The sequence below is a fragment of the Squalius cephalus genome (genome assembly GCF_949319135.1).
Source record: "Squalius cephalus genome assembly, chromosome: 6".
Classification (NCBI taxonomy): Eukaryota; Metazoa; Chordata; class Actinopteri; order Cypriniformes; family Leuciscidae; genus Squalius; species Squalius cephalus.
In genome coordinates this window covers 44,406,988-44,432,621 of record NC_137127.1, presented here as the reverse complement: position 1 = coordinate 44,432,621, position 25,634 = coordinate 44,406,988, and the positions used below count along the sequence as shown (strand labels likewise).

The following is a 25,634-nucleotide window of genomic DNA, read 5'->3' as shown; positions in this document are numbered from 1 at the left end:
AAAAAATGTCCTAGGGACAAGAATTTCAGATATTTCCATCTTTGTAATTGTGGAAACAGAAAGCAGGAGAGAAATTACTGCTTGTCACAACAGGCTGAATGAAGAGAAAATTGGTCTTTTATTTCCCTATTACCCCGGGATTAGCTCTTACCTACAGAGATTCAAGCTCTTTCTCTCTCTCTCTGTGTGTGTGTGTGTGTGTGTGTGTGTGTGTGTGTGTGTGTGTGTGTGTGTGTGTGTGTGTGTGTGTGTGTGTGTGTGTGTGTGTGTGTGTGTGTGTGTGTGTGATATCGTTCGTTCGTTCGTTCGTTCGTAGGAAAAAGCCCCTGGTGTGTGTTTGAAGCATAAAGTTTTAAATGACGCTCCAGCCATTGAGTGTTATTCATTATTTTGTATTCCTATAGAAGGACACACACCTTTAAAACACTTATGCATGTGCACACACTCTTTCATCTTGGTGTCTTGTGTCAAATATGCAGACCAAATACATCAGCTGACCTTTAACCCCACAAACTTTCCCTCCAGTTTAGTGAGTCTTCAGTGGCATGGCTGTCAAAACACAATACTGCCAAAGAATTTTAAAATCCAGAAATAATAAAAATGTAAAAAGACCATATCAAATATACGGTTACGCAAGCAGAGAATAATATTTTTTGACATGAAATAGATCACAAAATGTAGAAGTGTAAATAGAAAAGTGTGCATTCTGAAATTAGTTTGTCTTAGTTGGAAGGAACATAAATATATTTTCATTTTGTTATTTTCATATTCATATTTTTCATCATCTATGTGACTGATAGGCATTTTGGGAAGCAGAACAGAACATGTTTGTATATTTTATAGTTTCTATATTGTGGAAAATGTCCTTTTTTATTATTATTTATTTATTTATTTCTTCAAATAATGTTCTTCCAGTTGTTTCATTAATTCACTGAACACATTTACATTTACATTTACATTTACACATTTAAAACATTTTAAATTGTTTTTGAAGGTCTGATGAATTTGTTTTGTTTCTTCCTTGTTGAAAATTTCACTAATTAGTCTATAATTGTAATTTTGGTGTTGTATTAAAGCTGTAATTATAGACTCAATTTTGTCAATTAGTCGAAGCGCACATGCACATTAGGGATGTGACTCTCTTGACATTTGACTGACAGGAACATTTATAACAGAATTAAATCAATTACAATGGCTGAGGTGCAGTAAAACTGAACAGGCCTTTATGAATGTCAGTGTGGAGTCACGACTCGCCCCCTCAGGGATGTTCACTTTATTATTGCTCTAATGTAGAAACAATTTTATCCTTTTATTGCCACGTTTATCTTCTTGTGTCGTGATTATATAATGCCTTCATAATTGGTTGAAACTCCCAAAAGCACTTATTTCATTGCCAAGACAATTATAGTTTGTGTTTTAGGAGTGGTCTTCTCCATACTTGCATCCTACTTTCCCAACTATTATCTCTGAAATCTGGTTATCATGGAATACCATTACAGGTCTCGTCCAGATTTCAGATAAACTTTCTCTTGATTTCAGTTTTGTGTCAAGTTAGGACAGGGATAGATCGTGTCAGGATATGGATATGATAGATGTTTAATAAGCTACAATATCTTTTGTATCTTAAATGTTTTCATTGTGAATGCGAATTGTATTGCATGTGGCATGTCTGGACTATTTTCATTTGAGAAAGTGGTCACAGGGTTATTTTAACTAAAACTAAAACCATAAAAAAAATTTGATACTTCAAATAAAAACGATAACTGATGTAAAATAAGTTAGTTTTATTATTTTATTTTATTTTGCTTTATTTTATTTATGTATTTGCTAAAGCAACACTTCTCATTTTCATTTAGTTTAACCATAATGTACTAAAATAACAAACTGAAACTTAGAAATATAAAAACTATACATACATATTTTTAAAAAATAACAATAAGAATGTAAAAAAAAAAAAAAAAAAAAAAAACAGAAATAAAAACTAATTCAATATATATATATATATATATATATATATATATATATATATATATATATATATAAAACTAATTAAGTTGACAAGGTATATTTCAGTATATTTTAAGTTTTTTTTCTAGAAGTGGTTTTGTGGGTTGGTTTCAAACATCTAATTCAAATGCCTCTGAAGTACCTATAAACCAAGTATTTTACGATAATTCATAATTCATAATTCAAATTCAGCGATATTGGTGGTTTATTGACAGGTTCCATTGTGACAACTCATGTTCTGGTGTTGTCACAAAACGTCAGAAATTGACTTGGAGTAAAAAGTGTGACAGTGTAACGCATGCGTGTCGGCAGACTGATGAAGATAAAGACGAATAAAGTTCCAATACAAGGTTTAATACAAGTATCCAAACACATAGGAACTAATATACTACAGATAACGAGGTGAACACAGCTGAACCAAACTGACTAACTACAGTAACCATAGAAACTAAAGAGTGGCGGGAATCGTGGCAAATGAAAACAAACTAGAAGTCAATGAAAATTGAAATGAACTGAACACAACAGAGACACATGGCTCCCAGTCAGTTCCTACTTGACAACATTTTGAGTGTTATTTGATCTCCGCTACACTGTTGACAGTTACAGAAATTTCATAATCAGGTTTTGACTGAATTGGCATGATAAGTCGAATTGAAAATTAGTTTATCTTTTCTGTTATGAAGGGCTTTTCATGTTCCCTTTGAATTTCTCACTGTTTGATTTATTCCATTTGGTGTTGGAAATGAAATCAACAGTCTGTTCAGTTTAATAAGTTTAAAAAGTTGACCTTTAGAAATGTCCAGAAACTTGAAGCTGGGGTGTGTCTGTTATCTTTGTTAGAGCTTGATGACAGAAGTGTGTAACATTAGTCTTCTGCATTGCCTCCACATCTGAAATATTAACTCTGTATCTATAGAGTCTCCTGTGCTCTTGTTATCAATTACACAATGACCTTTTCCAGGGTTGTTTACTTGATGATCAGTGTTGTTTCTTTGAGGAATACTTGGTGTTAATCGAAACCATACTGATTAACGCGTCTCCCTTTCTTGTCGATGAAATTGATTTCTCTTCCTGCTCAGTCACATGGCTCTACACACAGACACTTTTTACTTCTTCTCACTTTGACTTAGTCAAGAGTTGGGAACCTTAAATTATAGAAAGGTAAATGAAAGTAAAAAAAAAAAGGTTGCTGCCTTAAATTTACAAGTACAATCAACGGCGATGTTTAAGTAATTTAAACGTAAATTACATTGCACTGACTTAAAAAAAAATTGTTGAATCTTATAAAAAAAAGTTGCTTATTTTGATGAGTTAACGCAATGTAAAAACATATGTTGTCATAACTTATTCATCATATACTTGTTTTACAGTGTGCATTTTGTTGCCTTAAGTGCAGTAAAATTAAAATATATTATCAATAAAATAGTTAAAATGAATCATTTTGCATGTTTATGTAGCAAACTAGCCCAAAAGGCAAATATGTATAATTCATTATAATCAATGTGCAAGTATTGGATCGAGTAAGTAATGGATTTTTTTTGGATTGTTCCCTAAATTTGAAAATGTTTCAAATTTAACATTAAGAAATTGTACATTTACCCCCTAAAATGTGTAGAGTTAATATTAATGCAGGCTTATTCCTCCGTACTGTCCATTTGTCATTTTATTCCTGATAGCATTCCCAAAATATCTTTTAAAAGAATTTAAGGTTGTTTTGGTCATTACTGACATGTCTTGGTGACCACTGAACTCGAACAAACACATTTTTCAACATTTCTCAAAATATATTCAATATTCCTTTATGTTCCAGAGAAGAAAGAAAGTTCTGGAACTGTATGACAGTTTCGTAAATGATGACAGAATTTTCATTTTTAGGTGAACTATCCCTTTAAGGAGATAAATGAGGTGTTCAGGGGACAAAATGCACCTCAGGTATAGAAATGCATTATTGAATTAGAGAGTTGCTGCAGAGCCGAGAGCAAGACTGGTTTTTAAGCCCATCTTGGCCAGCTGTCCGAACACAAATCCTGACCACAGGCATTATTAGAGCAAACACACACAAAAAAAGGGCACAGCTCACACCTGTTCTTGAAGGGCAAGATTGATGATCACAGCAGAACATTCTCGGCACACACTGTTCAATGCACAGCCAATATTTCCCTCTCTGCTAAGCAGATCGGAAGTAAATGAAGTTTCTGGAAATGTCTGTGCCTTTGCCATCAGCGATGAAAGCCTTGGCTCTTTATGTTTTCAAGCCCTTACATCCATCTCCTGATTCAGAACAGCAGCAAATATCCTTTCCTCACTCTCATGCTCGCACACACACAGAGTAAAGTGCCTCAGAAAACATGGCCAAAAATGCACCTGTGGAAAAGGCTAGAGAAAAGCAAGGAAAGGTTATATATGAGGACTGGGAGATGGAGGAGAGTTTGTGACGGCGGTCATTTCGCCCTCATAAGCACTCTCGGGAGTACAGGTTGTGTGTGTGTGTGTGTGTGTGTGTGTGTGTGTGTGTGTGTGTGTGTGTGTGTGTGTGTGTGTGTGTGTGTGGATAATACAAAACTCTTTAACTCTACCGTGTGTCCTCCATTTCAGTGGTTCTCGACTGGTTTTGCTTCTTGACCCGGACTTTACATTGGGCATTTTATTAACTGTAAAAAAACAGTCAATTAACCCCCTCTTTACCATAATCAACTCATTTAGCTATTTTGCATTTCTTCAGCTTGGGAAATATAGTAGAGTCAGAATAAAATAAATGTAAAAAAATGTAAGACCAATCTTATCATATCCATCCATCCATGATCTTACAACAATATCCATCCATCCATCCATGATCTTACAATATCCATCCATCCATCCATCCATCCATGATCTTACAATATCAATTCATCCATCCATCCATCCATCCATCCATCCATGATCTTACAATATCAATCCATCCATCCATCCATCCATCCATCCATCCATCCATCCAAACTTCAATTTTTTTGTAGCACTTGAGATGTGACCCAGTAGGCCAGGGGATTATTATAAAGACAATATGTAAAAAAAAAAAATTAAAAAAATTCTCTCTCTCTCTTTCTCTCTCTCTCTCTCTCTCTCTCTCTCTCTCTCTCTCTCTCTCTCTCTCTCTATATATATATATATATATATACACTCACCTAAAGGATTATTAGGAGCACCATACTAATACTGTGTTTGACCCCATTTCGCCTTCAGAACTGCCTTAATTCTACGTGGCATTGATTCAACAAGGTGCTGAAAGCATTCTTTAGAAATGTTGGCCCATATTGATAGGATAGCATCTTGCAGTTGATGGAGATTTGTGGGATGCACATCCAGGGCACGAAGCTCCCGTTCCACCACATCCCAAAGATGCTCTATTTTGTTGAGATCTGGTGACTGTGGGGGCCATTTTAGTACAGTGAACTCATTGTCATGTTCAAGAAACCAATTTGAAATGATTCGAGCTTTGTGACATGGTGCATTATCCTGCTGGAAGTAGCCATCAGAGGATGGGTACATGGTGGTCATAAAGGGATGGACATGGTCAGAAACAATGATCAGGTAGGCCGTGGCATTTAAACGATGCCCAATTGGCACTAAGGGGCCTAAAGTGTGCCAAGAAAACATCCCCCACACCATTACACCACCACCACCAGCCTGCACAGTGGTAACAAGGCATGATGGGATCCATGTTCTCATTCTGTTTACGCCAAATTCTGACTCTACCATCTGAATGTCTCAACAGAAATCGAGACTCATCAGACCAGGCAACATTTTTCCAGTCTTCAACTGTCCAATTTTGGTGAGCTCGTGCAAATTGTAGCCTCTTTTTCCTATTTGTAGTGGAGATGAGTGGTACCCGGTGGGGTCTTCTGCTGTTGTAGCCCATCCGCCTCAAGGTTGTGCGTGTTGTGGCTTCACAAATGCTTTGCTGCATACCTCGGTTGTAACGAGTGGTTATTTCAGTCAAAGTTGCTCTTCTATCAGCTTGAATCAGTCGGCCCATTCTCCTCTGACCTCTAGCATCAACAAGGCATTTTCGCCCACAGGACTGCCGCATACTGGATGTTTTTCCCTTTTCACACCATTCTTTGTAAACCCTAGAAATGGTTGTGCGTGAAAATCCCAGTAACTGAGCAGATTGTGAAATACTCAGACTGGCCCGTCTGGCACCAACAACCATGCCACGCTCAAAATTGCTTAAATCACCTTTCTTTCCCATTCTGACATTCAGTTTGGAGTTCAGGAGATTGTCTTGACCAGGATCACACCCCTAAATGCATTGAAGCAACTGCCATGTGATTGGTTGATTAGATAATTGCATTAATGAGAAATTTAACAGGTGTTCCTAATAATCCTTTAGGTGAGTGTATACATATATATATATATACATATATATATATATATATATATATATATATATATATATATATATATATATATATATATACATATACATATATATATATATATACATATGTATACATATATATACATATTATTAAATAAAATAATTTTCATATATATTTATCACCCAGCCCTTATTATCATTCATAAAGTTCAACTGAATGTATTGATATAATGTACTTTTTTTCTGCAAACCCCTAAGAAACCGTGTTTGACCTCAATTTGATTTCACTAATGTGTCTAATACAATTTACATAATTTTTTTTAGGTTGCAGTAATTAAACGGAAACCTCAGGCAGGCCTCTGAAAATTTCTATTTAGCCTCTGGTTAAAAAGGCTTAGAATAAGATAAACGTATAATATGTGTGTTGGAAGAAGGCGGAAGGAGAGAGAGGGATAACAAAAAGAGAAGAAATAGGACAGAAAAACATCAGCAGATGGGAGTGAAGACTACCTGATTTTTCCCAATCTCCCCTTGGGAGCAGATGTCTTTCCCCCTCCCGGTCTCTCGTCTATCTCACAGTTTCTCACTCTTCTCATCCTCATGAGTGATTGCTGTATTTCTGATGTGCAGCCACTCGCCCCGCCAAATGAGAACCTGTTTTCCTTCCCTTCCTCTCCATCCTTTTCTTTCTCCATGATGTTTTTCCCTCTTCTTCAAACTGAAATGCCAGCATCCAGTGCATCAGTTGATCCTCTCTCGCTCTCTCTGTTCTGATGATAATTAAACGCTTGTGACTGCTTCAGTAATAATTGGCTGTAATTGCACAGTGTGTCTAATTCACAGACTGTGAGGTTTAATTTGCATGATGATTAGTCAGATTTCTGAAAGTAAAAACTTGATTCCTTCTGTCAGCTGCCCTGTGTGTGTAAGAAAGATGAAAATGCGTGTGTCTCCTTTGCATGTGATCATGGAAATATGGTCGGATGGCATTTATTTTCCTTCATAGAAGTGTGGACACATTGGCTCTGTTCCAAAAATCTTCTAAGGCAAATTCTAAGGGAGCATCACAAGGGTCCTTCACAGTGGGAAAAGTATTAAATATTTGATTTAATAATATATTACTGAAAATAATTATCTTAATAATAAATAAAAACATTAAATCTAATTGCCTAATTATGGACACTGCAAAACAATAAATACAAGATGTTGTTACTCAGTATTTTTATTAATTTTTTTCAGTAAAAAAAAATTTAAACATTCTTTAATCAAGATACATTTACTTGAAAAACAAAATTATATAAGGTATCAAGTCTTGTAGTTATCAAAATTAAGTGAGTTTATGAAAAATGATCTGCCAATGGGGTAGGAAAAAGAAACTTAATTCAAAGGGAAAACAAGTTTATTTTTCTTACCCTATTGGGAGATTTTCTTTTCGTGTTTTAAGCATGAACACTTAATTTTGAATGGAGTACTAAATTAAAAAAAGTGACAGATGGTGTTAGATTTAAAAATAACACGCACATCAATTCCTGTGTTGGTTTTGATCTGGATTTCTGTACAGTTTGGGTTACACTTTAATTTTAAGGTGTCTTTGTTACAGTGTAAATATAAATTTAAGTACTGAGTAATAACGGTTAGGAATAGTGTTTGGTTTAGGGTTAGCTGCATGTAATTATGCATACATATATATTTATATTTGCTATTGTATGTGTAGTTGATGCTAATGAAGAGTCTTTGGCGGTCTCCTGTAGCTAGTAGTTGAATTATTGTCTGGGTTTGAACATCGTTTTCCTAACTGGATACCTTTGTTTGCTTTCGGGATTGGCTGTTAACTCACTCTGTGAATCTTTATTCAGTCTGGTCGAGATCTTCAAAAAGAGCTTGTAACAAAGTTAAAGGCTCAGGGAAGGAGGAAGCGGGAACCGGTGGACATTCAACGTAAAGTTTTAATCATAATATAAACAAACAACAAAACGAAAGTAAAGCGGCAGCCTCTCATGGACGACTGCCGCGTATAAACATCATAAAAAAAGGCCTGGTCTGGTCTTCGCTTGTCCTTCACTGTCGTCACTCCTCCTTTTATCCTTCTTTAGCTCCTCCGTGAGACTCGAGACTGGTGTGGCGTTCAGATCACGCTCATTAACACTCGCACCACCGTCCTCGCTCCGTTCCCACAGCTCTCGGCCTCACGCTGTTTGCCACAGAGCTGTTAAAATTGTATTATGGTCCACCCATTTTCTGCACTGGTTTTGTTTTTCTGCCTCCTGCTGTTTCGGGTCCCTCAACTTCCTGCCTCGTTTGGACGACATTTAAGGCTATTTTCACTAAGTTACTGTTGCTAAATGTTCCTCAGCTTCTAAAAAGCTGTTTTATTGCCATGGCATTTGAGTCTTCCTGTTTGTATTTTCCAGCTTTTACCTCAGCTATTGTAAACATCTTGGCTCAGTAAACATCAGTAGTGATGTTGTGTTCTTTTTTTATGTGTGTGAGAGACTGTGTATAAAAAATCAATCTCCCCTGACACCATCTCCATCATGTGTAGAAAAGCCTCATGCAGAAACCAGCAGTCGTTCTCACTCTCATTAGCAGCAAAACCAAATCTGTGTTGCCTTTAATGATGCTTTATTTTCTAGCAGTATGTTGAGAAGCAGTCGTCACGGTGGCTCATGGAATCATATCGATGTGGTGTTGAAAGATGTTGTAATATTAAATAAAAACAGGGTGTGCACTCAAAAGTACTCAAATGTCTTAAATTAACTTTTTAAACTTTCAAGTCCTTAAAAACTCTGTCTTGTTCAAAAAACAGTATTTTTCACATATTCTCAATTGTTGCAGCTCTTCTCTTCCCAGTCTGTCAGTAACTCTCTGGGGTGTGTTTCCCAAAAGCATCGTTAGCCAACTATGGTCGCAAGTTCCGTGGTTATCAGCTTAGATAAAAGAGTCTGTGTTTCCCGAAACCATCATTCCAACGAACATTTGCAAACAGCATCGCAAACTTGTGTAGTTGGAACGAGAGCTCTCGAGCTGTGGTTAGAAGCAGTTTCTTCTTTGCATGACATGTGGACTTAATTAAATCCTCATCTTGAGCCAAATAAGCAAGCTGACATTCAGTACAATCTATATTTTTTATTTAGAATACATACAATTGTCATTTACATCTTTTAGTTTGTCAAGAGATTTAAAGCACTGTGTTTGAAGAGTGCGCATGTGCGAACATGCTCTACTACGTAAGAACGAGCCTATGATTGAATCTGGAAATAAACCAAAAGAACTGAGAAAATTTTTAAAAAAGTCCTCAGATGCCATGTCTGTAATTTATAGAAAAACATCTAGCCAAGTTAAAATTACTTATTTTCTTTGTTACTTTCACTTAACTAGGTTAAGTAAAGTTTACTTAATTCCATATTCCAAGTAAATTTAACTTAAAGATTTCTAATTAAAGCTACTGATAAATATGTTTAGGTTTTTACTTGGCAAATCTTTGTAAATTTACTAGCATTTTCTGAGTGGAAAAAGTTGCCTAGCTTTTTTCAAGTAAATCCTACTCCAAATTTTTTCATTTTTTCAGTATAGCAATAATTCGATCTCAAACAGATTCATTCAAGTAGTTATTACTCCACCACATCATTAAACAACTTGGTTGAACTACCAATTTGCGACAATATGGTTTCGGGAAACAGTCGTGACTGGTGTAGCAATATTAGCTCAAAGGGGAAATATTAATAATAATCCATAATTACCAAATATTTTTTAATTACTAATAATTATTAATATTTGGGTCAGTTAATTAGATTAACTTTGGGGTAAGCTAAATTAATATTACAATCAATTATTCAGTTCCAACGAACTCTTTGATTATTCATTTATTCTAAGAAAAGTGTATCTTTCATGGTCACTGAAAAATTATTCTTCCTTAGCATGCACAGCACTTAGAGCATGTAACAAGATCAAGATCGTAAAAGGGACTTTGTATGCAAGCAGAGAATCAGAAACCAAATACATAATTGTGCACAAGTTTTATTAACTAACTCACAAACATAACTAAACTAAACAAACAAACATACATACATTCATCCATCCATACATGCATAGGTAAAGTGGTGAGTGTTATGGAACCGGAAGCAGGTAATAGAACTATGGAAAAGATCTATTTAACTATGAAAAGAACCATCAGCTTATCATTTTCAGAGCACCTCATTAAATTGATACTTGCATAGTTTGTGTGCGCGGACAATTCTTGAAGTGGTTGAAAATTTTGTTTGTTGATGAGTCTGTGAGTGTCAAAAGTCATGGTGCAAGTTGCCATCATTTCCTTCTCTGCTTGATGGAGAAGATGATGATGAGCTTGCATGGTGGCCCTGACGGCACGGCATCCTGAAGTGCCGAGAAGGCCCGGAATTGATCGTTGTCCATTCAGTGATGGTAAAGTTGCAGTTCTACCAGAAAGACTCGGGAGAATTAATACTGTGACAATGAACATTTATTTAAGAGCTCAGCAAACAATCAAATTCTTTGGCGTAGGCCCCATCCGCAACTCGCATTCCGAGGGTACGGAATCTGCATATCCTGCCTGAAGACGAAGGCAGGGACGCAGCCCACCCCCTGCGAAGTAAGGAAGGGGGCCATCTGGTGGTGGTGGGGTGGAAGGAGGGGAGGACATCCTGGCGTCTTCAGGGTAGAGGGGGGAGCCCGTCTGGAGGTGATGGGGAGGATGGAGGGGAGGACCCAGCATAGAAATGTTAGGGAGATGAAGGAAAAGTCCCGTCTTGGTGGTGGATGGAGAGGATGGAGGTGGTTGAAGCGACAGCATCTGCGAACTCAGACATGTGTAAGTACCACCCTTTTATACTGGCTATTAGGATATGATTGGATAGATGAGAAGGTAATACATGACGTGAACGATTGAGTCTTCCTGGCAGAACTTGCGCTAGGCTTCATTTTTCTGGATTGGAGACACGGCCTTCTGTCTCCCTTTGGTAGTATGAAAGCATGGCAGGCGGTGCTTCGGCCTGCTGGGCCCAGGGCCCTGGGCCCCAGTGGGAGGGAGGGGTTCCCCCCAGTATCAGCAGAAGCAGTGTTGTAGCCGGATGAGACGAGCTAAGAAAGAGGGCGGTCACTGTGGACTGACTCTAATAAAGCCTGAGAACGGCCACACCTCTCTGGGTTTGCTTGGCCAACGAGAAGGGTGGACCTTCTGGCTGGAGTTTCCTCTGTGGAGAAGATTTATGACGCTATGTTCTAAGCATGCTCATTTGCAATGGCACGCTGGATTGGTTTCTGAAGGCGAAACTAAGAAAGATTCTTGTAATACTAATACGTTGCACAGCTATCGGAATATCATGTACACAATCATTTCGATCTTCAAAGTACCAATTTATAGAGACCAAACATGGTATAAGTGTGGTACATTGATGGTTGGTTCTATAATAAAATACATAGTATCAAAAGATCAGAGTATCAACAGATAATAGTATTAAAAGACACAACACACGACAGTAAATCATTCACAAAATGTTCTGGAATGCATGTTAATTTCATGTTAGTGTCACCGGGGTGATGAAGGCGGAACAAAAAAATCAGTGCGTGATTCCCTTGGGGAGCACTTTCGGGGTAACACCAGGCCGGTTCCGGTTCGCTGTCATGGCCGACCAGAAAGGTAAACAGGGGAAATTAGCGGCAGCTGCATCGAATCGGAGTTGATTATGGTGGCGATTAGGACGGCAATTCCAGAGGGGATAAAAACGGAGATTTGAGAATCAGAAAGGAGTGCGGGGAAGAGATAGGACGCGAAGGACAAGGCAGAAGAGAGAGAGAGAGCAAGTGAGTGCGGATCTCAGAGTTGGCTGGGAAGGAGATTGTCACTGTGAGTGTAAAGACCATTATTTGCAAAGAAGATAAGTACATGATTTCTAATTGCTACAGAAGTACCGCGTCTGTGTTCATGGAGGCATTGGGCTATGCCGGAGGGCTCGTATCGGTTTGCTGCTTCTCTCTTTTGTGTGTTTGAAGTTGGTGATTGGAAGGCACGTTAATTTTCTCGGATAAAGTTCCATGCAGTCAGAATAACGTCGCACCCCCCCCCCCCCTTTCCTGTTTGAATACGAGCTGCTGATGGAGTGACCCAGGCTGAATGGAGTGAAGGCTTAAACCCACTGTGAGGTATTTGTAGAATTGCAGTGCTTACGAATTGAAGTGTTCACGTGTGGAATTGTGGAGTGATTAATGCATGCACAAGTGTGAGGAAGTTTGACATACCCTGCCGCTCCAAATCCTTCCTGGGAACATCCAGCCCTCTGGGCGTGGGGAGTGTTCTAAAATTGACTGTGTATAGATGTGTGCAGGTGTCCATTCACCCCCATCCTGGAAGAAACAGAGAGAACCAGTCACCCACGTCGCCTTGAGTTATTCGACCTCAAAGACCGCTACCTCCTGAGCTTCCTGGTTGTTCTGCAGACTCCGTACCTCAGGTATTTCGAGCTCCATTGCTGGATCGAAGAAACAAAGAGAACCAGTCACCCACACCGCCTTGAGTTACCCGACCTCAAAGACCGCTACCTCTTGAGCTTCCTGGTTGTTCTGCAGACTCCGTACCTCAGGTATTTCGAGCTCTATTGCTGTATCGAAGAAGCAGAGAAAACCAGTCACTCACGCTGCTCCGACTTATCGACTTGAAGATCCTCATATTCAGAGTATTCTGTGTCTTACCGCTGTTCTGAAGAAACAGAGCAAGCCAGCTCTTACCGCTGTTCTGAAGAAACAGAGCAAGCCAGCTCCTCCCGCTGTTCTGGGGTTATTCACCTGAAGATCCTCTTAGTCCGAGTATTCTGAGCTCTACTGCTGTCCTGAGGGAGTAGAGAAAGCCAGTCGTCCACGCTGTTCTGGGTTACTCACCTGAAGAGTCCTTGTATTCTGAGTATTCCGAGCTCCACTGCTGCCCTGAGGAAACGGAGAAAGCCAGTTACTCACGTTGCGCTGAGCCACTCACCTGAAGATCCTTGTAGTCCGAGTATTCAGAGCTCCACCGCTGTCTTGAAGAGGAATCAGAGAAAGCCAGTCACTCATGCTGTTCTGAGTTATCGACTTGAAGATCCTCGTATTCAGAGTATTCTGTGTCTTACCGCCATTCTGAAGAAACAGAGCAAGCCAGCTCCTCCCGCTGTTCTGGGTTACTCACCTGAAGATCCTCTTAGTCCGAGTATCCTGAGCTCTACTGCTTTCCTGAGGGAGTAGAGAAAGCCAGTCGTCCACGCTGTTCTGGGTTACTCACCTGAAGAGTCCTTGTATTCTGAGTATTCCGAGCTCCACTGCTGCCCTGAGGAAACGGAGAAAGCCAGTTACTCACGTTGCGCTGAGCCACTCACCTGAAGATCCTTGTAGTCCGAGTATTCAGAGCTCCACCGCTGTCTTGAAGAAACAGAGCAAGCCAGCTCCTGCCACTGCCCTGGGTTATTCGTCTGAAGACCCTTGGGCGCCGAGTATCCTGAGCCCCCTGGTCGCTCTGAAGAAGAAAAAGAGTTTTAGTTCTCCATTCAGTTCTTCATGCTGATGCTATTTTAAGTATGTTTTAATATCCAATAAAGTCAACTGATTTATCTAATCTCGTGTCCTGTCTCGTGGTGTCCCCTTGGTGTAGCTCCTCAGAGTGGTAGTGGTACGGGTGGTGGACTACTGGGCTCTATCCCCACCCCGGCCGGTGACATTAGTCAGTTCATCAATAAATGAATGCAGGAGAGTCTGTTCTAGTGTTGCAGCAGAGGCTCTGTCCACATTGCTAAAAGTCATAAAACTCCTTTTCTGATCGTTGCCGGGGTGACTAAGATCTTCTTGCCCTGTTTTGGGCGGATGGGGTCACATATTCCCAGAGTGAGTTCTAAATATCAGTTGTTAAACTATAACAAATACTTGTGTCTGACTTGTCTCAGTCGTTACACTGGCTAGTTGACCGTACTATGGTAATGAAGCAGTGAGTTACGTCATTGTACGGGAAACACACCCCTGTTTAGTTCCTGTCTCTATGAAGCCCTTCCTTCCAAAAAGAGCAATGTGCTCTGATTGGTTGGCTGGACCAAGAGTGTTGTGATTGGTCAACTGCTTTGAGTGTGTTTGGGAAAAATCCCGCCCCTTTCCATAACCATAAGTTTTGATAAACTAACTCAACCAGGCCCCGCTCCTTTATTTAGCGTATACCATGGGCGGGAATTATTTAAATGAGGAATATTGTGATGTGTTCGTTAAAAAATAACACACTAAAAAAAGATAAACATGTAAAATAGAATTGATACAAAGACACTTTTGAAGGCATCTTCACTCTGCTGAGTTAAAGGTAAAGACACAGGGCCCTATCTTGCACCCAGCGCAATTGACTTTGTACACCAACGCATGTCTCATTCTCATTCCTATTTTGCACCCGACGCACAGTGGACTTTTCAGATCATCAAAATAGGGCCCACAGTGTCACATCATGAAACTACCTTTAACTTCAGGAATAATATTTAATTGTAATTTTTCATACAATTATTGCATACGTTTAGAATAATAATTGTGATTAAATATTATGACTGAATAGAAAATATGCCTCAACTATTTTTAATAATTTATAATATACCTTGAATCCAAATTGTGGTCCACTAGAAAAAATAAAGCACAGGTCAATGTCAAAAGGCTTTCAAATATAATTTATTATTTTTAAATGTAATTTATTAATATTTTAAAATATATGTTTAAGTATTTATTTTCCCCAGCCATAATTCGCACAGTTGGCATATCAATATGGCATAAAAAAGCTCAATATTTAATGAATAAATATGACCCTTTAAGCTATTGTATTACAAAATTGATCTTTTACATTTTTTTCTTAAATGTTATTCCCTTAAAAAACTGAATAATGTTTTTTTTTTCATCTTAAAGCTAAAGTGACCAAACAAAATTGCAAGAGTAATGATTGTTTTCAAATGGGCTTCTCAAATGCTCCATCTTTCTGCTGTTGGCTGGACATGAAAATAATCCCGCCCCCAAACTCACGCCATTGGTTAATCCAGTGATGCTGTGTCAGGCTGATAGAGATCAAACCAATAGAACCGTTCTCATTTGCACTTGTGCTCCTGACTACGGCCTACTCCTTCATTTCTTGGAATTTGTTACAGAATGCTGTGTAATAGTTTGTAAGGTTTGACAGAAGGACACTCACAGTTGAGCTATTCTGACACATTCTTGCCTGAAACGTACAGACACAACCTCATTTGTACCAGTAAACTTGTTAATAAACAATCTGTTTAGCATGCAGGCAAAGTGAAAATGCATATTTGACTTCTGCATCTTGCTAATGAAAGTGTGCAGTCACAGCTGAGGGGAGGGGTGTGTGTATGTGTGTGTGACGTTTTTAAATCTCACATGGACTTCTCAGTCGTTATGTAATTAGAATGAGTGCATATTGATCTTTCAGGTCTTTGTGGTTCATATGAAAAATCTCCTCGAATCATTCAAACAGTGAATCTCTCAGCAGCAAGTTTATGTATAAACCAAGAGATTGGATTTTAGACTTCAATTTTTACCCCTTATTCTCTCTCTCTAGGTGTCTCCATCTGTTACACGCTTTCAGCCTATCCATCATGCCTGTGTATGCATGTCTATATCAGAGTTTTCTCATTAAATATCAGACACGTGCTTTACACATTTGGATACACATGCATCAGAGAAGAGCTGCACATCAAAGACAGAGCTGCAAACCCTACAGCATCTCTGTGCAAGGGCTGCTAATATTTATAGACTCTCTCTCACACACACACACACACACTTCTAAGGGCTGCACGTTAAGAATCAGCTTGCTCCTAAATAAAACAAGCTTACTCCTGCCAGCCAAGCATAGTACACACACACATTTTCAATCCCGAAAGCATTCATATCCACACACACACACAATGTACCCGACACTTCGGAACCACTAAACACGTTGTCACCTTGTAGTTTGGACGCCGACTGTGACTCAGTCGTCCCAAAATAGCTCAGACTCGGATGTTACACCTTCCTCTATTTTTGCCCACAATCCTGCCTCGTGAATAACTAGATCACAAGATGTTTTCCTTTATTAAAATAAAAAAGGCATACTATTGCACACCTCAATATTGCAAAACAGCCATCTTATCTTCTGCTCACCAAGGCCGCAATTATTTGATCAAAAATACATTAAAAACAGTAATATTATGAAATGTTATTACTGATAAGTTTTCTATTGTAATATATTTTCAAATGTAATTTAGTCAAAGCTGAATTTTCAGCATCATTACTCCAGTCTTCAGTGTCACATGATCCTTCAGAAATCATTCAGATATGCTGATTTGCTGCTCAAGAAACATTTATGATAATTATCAGTGTTGAAAAGAGTTGTGCTGCTTCATGTTTATGTGGAAACCATGAACACAAAAAACAGGATTCTTTGATAAATAGAAAGAACAGCATTTATGTCATATTTATTTTTACTCTTACTTTATCAATTTTAATGGAAAAAATAAAATCTTACTGTCCCCAAACTTTTGTTCAGGAGTGAACAATACAGTTCAATGCTGCTTTCACATTAGAGGACTCAAGTCCATTTGAGTTTCATTCGTTTGATGTTAAAGTGTAAACTGGTGAATTTCTCTGCTGTGCATCTGAGTGGATTGGATGCTTGGAAAAAGTATAGTCTTGGGTGCAGTTTATGTAAACTTCAAAAGTTCACAGTTCTCAGTCGCAGAAGTCGCAGAAGTGATCTGATATTCATAAATGTACCAATGCAAAAGTACAATGAGAAAAGAGAATCGGCAGACGGAGAGGGATGGAATTGATCTCGGTCCAAGACCAGAACAAGCAATCGAAACAAAGTGTGAAAACTCGCTGAGAGGTTTAACATCTACAGATGCTCGTCGCCCCTGAGAGCCATTTATTCATGTAACCAGCATGCATTATCATATCATGTTTACAGACACCTCAATAGTGCAGTTATAATGTGTTTATTTATGTCTTATTATAGTGTAATAGATGGATGTTGGTCTGCATGATGGATTGAGCTGTCAGAACCATACACTTAATGCACAGACACATAAATCTCACGTGTACACACAGATATATCTCTGTAGATATCAATCATTGGCGTATGTTCAGCACAGGTTTGAAGATTGTCATCTGACAGCAGAATTTACTGGTCTGTCAGACTGGCCATCAATCAAGAAGCTACAGCTGTCACCGTATGCTAATCTTGTTTGCATGTGTGTGTGTGTGTGTAGGTGAAGGTTGGATTTTGATTTTTCTTAAGGTCACATTCTCCCTTCTATTATCGACATACTGTTAAGACAGAGAGCATGAGTAAGAGGAAAACTCTTTTCCAAACCTTTCTAAAATGCTTTGATTTTGCATTGTGCCCCTAATTTCTTTTATGAAATATAGATTTTTGAATATCTGCATGATGTCAAGCCATTCTACCATTTTTAGGCTACCTAGCACGCTACTTCCATCCATCCATCCATCCTCAAATGCAAAAACACTCACGCACGCCAGCACAGCCAATTAAACTGGCTTCGGCTTTGGGCTGAAATGAAGTTTCCTTTCATGATCACAACTGCGCAATCTCCTCTAATTGACTCTGCTTGACCAAAAGCTCTGTGAGGTAAAGAAGCACGCGTATATGTGCTTAAGAACTGTAGATGTGAAGTCATAAGTGCACTTGAGCCTTTTTTCAGTCAGAATCTGTCTGAAACCATTCAGTCCTGAGAGACCAAATACATGCAGGGAACATTTCGTCCGGTAATTATTCTTCTTTAAAACATATCTTGACTCTGACACTCAAAAATAGCACCAAAAGCTGCTTCAAAGGAAACAGATCTTCGACTAATTCCTGATCTGTACATCAATATATCTGTCTAAAAACAGTGGCTGATGAAAGGCAGTCTGGCTGGAAAATAATCCCTGATGATTTGTGTGGAAAAGTCACACTGAACACATTATTAACGAGCTGATGTATTTGAACAAAATAGATGAGTGAATCTTTAATAGGCAATTATTATTTTGAACACTGCAACAACAACAAAAATGCTCTTCTTTTTCTTTTCCAAAAATGTATAAGTTTTTAAATCAAGATGCATTATAGGTAAAATGGGGGTTGGGTTTTAAGACATAATATCTTAGATCATTTTACTTGTAGTAAATGGATTTTGATTTAAGAATTTTTAGATATTTGGACTGGAAACAAAACAAAAATACTAAGTAAAGCATTTTTTAGTGAAAAAATAGCAGAGTGTATAGAAAATTGTCAGCCACAATCTTCATAGTCTCCTTTTTTGTATTTTTATTTATAAATATTTTATACAAAATATATGCAAAGTACTTTCTAATGTAAATGATGTGTGAATCTTTAATATATATGAGTTTAATTAATAATAGAAATAGAAATATGGTACCGATTGACCTAAACATGCATCATTTAGACATTTCATACATGGTCCAACTCAAAATAAATATAAAAATAATGATTTATTCATTTTAATCACATTTATATTTTTGAAGAAAAAACAAAACAAAATGTGTGCAAAAATTAGCACAATTTATATTCAAAACTATTTTTAGAGTTTTATCCATAAGCCGAGACAAAAGATAAGCCAAACAGACAAAATGACACACATATAGTCCAAAAGTAAACAAACAGCTCTCTGTTATGTAATAGTGCAGATATAATTGCAAGAAATGTCTTGGCTGGACTATTTGTGTAACCAAAACCCACCAGCTGAAGCTCCAACGTTGCATTAAATATAATAAGAAGTCTTTGTTTATTTATACCGTCTTGTTGTCTCCAGTGTATTGCGTGATATTTCTTATATTATTTTTTTTTCTCCAGCGGATTGCACAATATTTGCATGACTGTAATAAACTCAGGCCAGCCGTTAGTGTTGCTGGCATGATGATTGGCGGTGTGCATTAACAGGCGGGATGTTTTATGTGTAATAATGTTGACTGCCGTTAGATTACTTAGAAAAATTCAAAGTGTCTCGTGCGAAAATACTGATCCAGACACTGGTTCTCTCACTGGTAAATATTCAGTATACGGCGAAGAGCTCAGCAGATTCAGTCTCACAACAGTCTCTCCTCTCACAGATGTTAGGGTGAGTCAGGTCTCCTCTGGGAGGCTGAAGCTATTTCAGGCAGTGGACTGGAGCTAAACTGCCTGGTGCTTACATGGAAATGGAGCTCACCTGGGTTATTATTATTATGTGTTGGTGTGAATATGGTGAATGGACAGTCAGGCGGGTGTTTAGCAGGGTTAAATAGAGCGTTTGATCATCAGCTCTGGCAGAGTGAAACCTCTCAGGTTTGCCTTTTCAGTGTTTTCTCAGCTATTAAAAGTGAGTTTTGCTCTGCATTAGCCAGTGGGAGTATCCTCCGCTTTAAACAGACAACCGGTTGCTGTTCTCCATGAGTTAATGAGAGTCTCCATTTCAGCACATGTTGACATCGCATCAAAGAGTCGGGTAACCTGCCATCTTTTCAGAACTGTCATTTTTCATTATTTTTCAATTACGTTTCAGACGCACTGTCTGTTTGCTGATCGCCTGATGCATATAGCACACAAAAATAGCAGATAAATGGCTGAAATGTCTAGTTTAAATCTGATTGAATGGTTTTGTGCAGCTTTGAGGAAGAACTAATCGTTGCTGGATCTGACAGAATCGTGTATCAAATCTTTGTGGCGTCAAATCTTTGAAAGATATTTTTCTATTTTTCTAGTGTTGTTTGAGGCACTTATCGAGTAAACTGAGGGTGTGTTCACTCTTGTACTTTGGTTCTCTTAGTTATTTTGGTCCAGACCAAAAAAGAAAATGATAAATTTAGTCCTGGTTCGCTTAGCGTTCTCTCTGTCATTTTAAAGACTGAACCTAAAGGTACACACACATACAAAAAAACAGCTTTTATGATGCATGTTTAGCAACAGAACATACAAAACAATGCTGTATTCTGGGCTAAATGCGCTCTTTGCATGTGCATACATATGATGGCATTTTTACCAGTTAGGATAGTTAGTTGGTATGGTTTTTACCAGCTCCTATGATGAGAAGAACCAGGTATGCTTGAGCATTCTGTCCTTTAGTGTTGCATTTTGAGACATCATGGCCTGTTTTTGCATTAGTTTAGATGTCTTCGGTCTGTGTTGCGTTCATATTTCAGTCAGATCACACCAGAGTTTGTTTGAAATAAGTGTGAACGCTGCCATCTGAACCCTGGTATGCACCAAACAAGCGGACCGAGAGCGCTGAAAAGATGGGTCTCGACCCACTTGTTTGGTGCACACCAGGGTTCAGATGGCAGCGTTCACACTTATTCAAATTAACCACACTAACAGAGCAATCACACCAAACCTGCCAACTGAGCACACCCTTAGATTTCTTTGAGCAGGACTGTATATTCCAGTTTGTTCATTTGTACTGTTGTTTTTTGTGACATATAAATGTTGAACTGTGGTTGGTCACTTAACATGTCAGTCATACAGTCTCTCCTTGTCTTAAGTGAGCAGTTATTTGTCAGTATAAGCAGGAATTTGACACTACCAGACTTTGTGGCAAAGGTCTGACAATAAGCAAATAGTCATGGACCAAAACATACTAATAAAGTACAAAGCTTGGTGGTGTCATTGTAAAGTTTTGCAAAATATAGGCTACACTACCGTTCCAGACAGCACATAATGTTTTATGTTTTTAAAATGTTTTTCACAAAAAAATATTCCAAACTTAGTATAGTTTTTTTTTATTTTTTAAATATGGTGCTGTGTTTGAGTGTCTTTTCTTTATATTTGAGTTTAATCAAGATATGCTTTCAAAAGAACCGTCTTTAGCAGCAGAAACGTGTAATTATTGAGCCATGTCAGACTGCAGGATATGTTTACTAGGTCAGTTTAAGGCAAGGATGGAGAAGTTTCTGGACGGAGTTAGTGCTGTCATGTTGAGCTGGGAGATCTTAAGGTGGTCAAGCTGGTTCAAGATGCTCAAGTGCTTCTATCAGCTGTAAACCATCTAATATATACCAAACACCACCTTTGCTCTGTGTTTCCAGCAGAGTTTACTGTGTTTGTAGTCTAAAAACTACTGATTTCTTATTCTGACAGTGATGGGAAACCAATATAGTGACTGTCATAACATCGACTAAAGGAGGTTATCAGAGAGAACTATGAAAATGCATTTTAAATGAACAACTTACGTGTGCTCGCCAACACACACTCTCGCACGAGTGAAAGTAAGTCAGCCCTGACATGTAAACATGACATTAGTGTCCTGTGTGGATCAGTCTGCTGGCTGACAGACTGAGTAAGTGTGTGTGTGTGTGTGTGTGTGTGTGTGTGTGTGTGTGTGTGTGTGTGTGTGTGTGTGTGTGTGTGTGTCTAACAGATGTAGGAAATTGATCTTGGTATGGCGGGAAATTATTGATTCACGAAGCTCCTTGTGAAGTGGACGTGTGTGTGTGTGTGTGTGGGGGGGGGGGGGTTATTATAGTTAACTAAATCTAAAATAAAAAACCATTCAAAAAACATTTTTGTTGCTTTAAATAAAATATTAACTGAAATAAAGTAAAATATATATAAAACTTAAACTTATTTTATTTCTGCTAAATGCCAATGCAACATTTCTCATTTTCAAGTTTAATGTACTAAAATAACTAAAACTGAAATAAAAATATTTTTAAAATCTTAAATAAAATGAATTTTAAATAAAAAAAATTTAAATAAAATGTCAAAAACAACAAAATTACTCAAACTTTTACTAAAATTACACAGAGAACGAATTCAGAATATTAATATGAACCATAATAGTATCTCAATGATGCTAATATAACATTGGTTTGCGCAGTGTGGTGGAGGCAGTGTCATAAAAGAGAATGATCTTAAAAACACTTAGTAAACTTATGAAATCAAACTGGTATGCATGGATATTTTCTTGTTTTCTGTTTAATTCTGTGCTTGTGGACTTTCAAACACACACTCACACACTTCTGGCTCTAACATCACTGGCTTCCATCAGTTTTCAACTTGAAGATATTCCTAAGTAGATCAAAGATGATTCTGAGGACGAAGAGGATAGGAGGAGATAAAAGCAGTGTAGAAAGATTAGCTTAAAATAGTATGCAGGATTTGGTGTGTGTGTGTGTGTGTTCTCTTTAAAAGAGGACCCTTGTCTGCCTTTAGAGGGATCTGCTGGACTGGCACTGCGGTGGAGCGATTAAAAGCACTTTAATGAGTGTTAAGGAGTCTAACGAGGCTTAACGAAGGCCAGTGTTTGGGCTCCTGCTGCAGAGTAAAACAGGCCTAAGTGGCAGTCAAGCAGTCAACTAATGAGCAAACACAATAATCAGTTAATCAATCCAACAAAAACTACACCATACACACTGAAGAGACCCGTACAGAACAAAACAAGAGGCAGGAAAAAATCCAAGATGGCGGACGAGAGAAATGTTTATTTTACTTTTTTATTGTACAAAGAATTTCTTAAATTCTGAAAAATATTGATAAAGCATAATTAAGTCTACTTGAAATGAATGAAGTATTTACTCAGCATTTGTGTAGGCTATGTTTTTATGCTTATTAGAATATAATATGTTAAGGTGTATTCATGCCATGCTGGAATTACCGTATTTATGCGATTCACACTGTTATCTGACAAAATCGCTTAAAAGTGTTCTTGTCCTTGTACAACTCGTAATTACAACTTGAATTTTCTGAGAGCTCCGATTTGCACCACCTGACCGCTGAAACATCATGCAGAAACTTTTCAAATGGAACAGTTATCTGTTTTATAATTCCTATATTTAACTATCAATGCCTTAATTTATTAGTTAGAACTGTTAAACAAAGACAGTAAACCAATGAAGATGGAGACTGTGCATCTGCTGGTTTAGCACTCTGAAAATAAAAGTCCCAGCCTTGTGAAAATAAAAATCTCACACTTATTGAGCAAACAGAAAAACTCATCGGCTAATGCCTGTACTAATAATATACAGTGCTGTATACATACACACACACACACACACACACATGTATATATTACATTACATTTATTTTGATCATTGCGAGAAAGACAGACCTTCCCCCTCTTCATCGGCCTAGGCATTGCAAAAAAAATGGGAACAACTTGGTTCTTCAAAGCCAAAAGTGCCATGGATATAAATTAATCAAGAAGTTGTATAATATGAAAGGGAAGCAACATAAGAAGCAGGAGCTGGTTAAAAGGTTGTAGGAGGCTAAGAAAGCACAATGACACTCTCATTTACCTGTGGCAAAAAAGAAAATGAAAAGGAAATGGAGGAGGATCAAAGTCAAAGCAGTCAACATCAAGTAATCCTGATGTCATGAGAAGAGCGAGAGGGCTGATGCTCAGGTGATGGGTTGTTTTTCTGATAGAGAATCCTCAGATTCCATGTTTGGGGTTAATGAAAGTCAAGAGCTTAAAGTAATTAAAGTCGAGAATGACTAAAGAGCATCGTAACCAATTTTTTAAAAAAACAAGAAAAATTGTTCAGAGCAGATTTAGTTTTTTTCTACAGAAGCTTCAGAAGACGAAATGTAGCACACAAGTTTTATTGACCGCTTTTTTTCGTACCCACATTCAAAACTAAGAGTGTATTTGGCATTGTTTTAGTGTTTGTATTCTTGCTTGGCTGTTCAAAAGGTCATGGGTTTTCCAAATATATGTCTCGAGCTAAGAAAGGTCATGCTAACCCAAGACACACACACACACACACACACACACACACACACACACACACGCTGACACATGATCATTATAATACAGGAGAAAGCCTTCTTTGCAAAATGTGTATTTTAATAAATATATATATATATTTTTTGTGTGTTTTTTTTCCTCATCACAAACTGAATAAACAGCCTTCTTCTATCATAACACAAGCCATCTATCATAACATCTTCACTTAATAACTGTCTGCTGCTCTTGAGACCAAACACTTTCGCCAGAGAGCAAATGCTTGAGATTAGAAAGTATGATGTGTACACGCACACACACACACACACACACACACACACACACACACACACACACACACATACACACACACACACACACACACACACACACACACACACACACACACACACAGGCATGTCACTTCGCCTGACACAATTCACCTGCTGTTTGGCCAGTGAGTCACACAGGAACAGGAATTTATGGAGCAAGTCTCCCCTGTCCCATCTGCCTCTCTGGAAGACCGCTGTGCGGATCAAAATTGTATTAACACCTCTACTTACTGTCCCTCTCCCTCCTCCTGTGTTCAGAATAGCTTGTGACTATACTACTCGTACCATGTCACGCTAATTATATTGTTGCTGCGCTTACTGTGGTTAGTTTTGCAGTACTGTAAGCACAGTGCCATTTTTTGCGATGGCATTTTTACATTGAGCAGTATGAGTGCACTGTTTGCAATGTTAATCACTGCATAATGTGTTCGGTTACATGCTATAAAAATACAGTATAGTTTACAGTATATACTTATGCAATAGGCCATGTGAGGCAGTGCCAAACTGTAATTTTACCATGGTAAAAGGACTTCCATTAATGTAGTAAAATCAGTGTAATGCACAACCTCAAGTTGCTTATTGGTTTCATAAAACGGCAGCAATAGCAATATGAGAAATTACATCATGGTATAACGCAGTGGTATAATGCAGTGCCTGAAAATAGGACTAATAGGTTAGACAAACTTACTCCCGGTCACGTTGGAAGTTACTGAGCTGGGGACTATTTTCAGGCACTGCGTCATATCATTACGCCTGCTGGACTCATGGTACGGCAGCAAAGTTTCTTGATTATTACGCAGGAATGAGAGTATAGTTCCTAGCCATATCAGCCTAGAAAATCGCAACTTTACATTTTCCATCGGTCTTAGTACACGATGTAACTACAGAAGAGTCAAGTTTTAAATAGGAAAAATATCAAAACTCTTTGGTCATTTTTTTGAGAGAGATGCTAATGGTCTTGTCCGATTCAATGATCTATGCTAAGCTATGCTAAAAGTGGTACCGCCAGAGATCGGATGAATGGATTCAAAAACGGTAAAACTCAACTGTGTAACTCTGGGGGAGTTGTAAAATGAGCCTATTTCCAAAAACAGTGGAGTATCCCTTTAACGTTGTTCCATAGAAAACCATTATAAATAAAAAAAACAAAAACCATTTACAGTAGCATGTTGCGTTCATGTTCTATGCTTAGGTGTGTACTGAATTTGATCTTTTAATATCACTGTTTTAGCA

At 38.0% G+C, this 25,634-nt stretch overlaps 2 protein-coding genes and 1 long non-coding RNA gene across 4 annotated transcripts in view; 2 read left to right on the top strand and 1 right to left on the bottom strand.

Moving 5' to 3' along the window:
• Window positions 1–25,634, bottom strand: part of lbhl (LBH regulator of WNT signaling pathway, like) — a 489,980-nt gene that overhangs the window by 137,809 nt on the left and 326,537 nt on the right. The gene's annotated exons all lie outside the window — the stretch shown is intronic.
• The window catches only part of sphkap (SPHK1 interactor, AKAP domain containing), a 140,693-nt gene that overhangs the window by 22,537 nt on the left and 92,522 nt on the right, over window positions 1–25,634 (top strand). The gene's annotated exons all lie outside the window — the stretch shown is intronic.
• On the top strand, window positions 10,755–14,295 carry LOC307160506. Its single transcript, XR_013821557.1, has 3 exons — window positions 10,755–10,791; window positions 11,296–11,906; window positions 14,068–14,295. It is a non-coding gene; the product is annotated as an uncharacterized lncRNA (long non-coding RNA).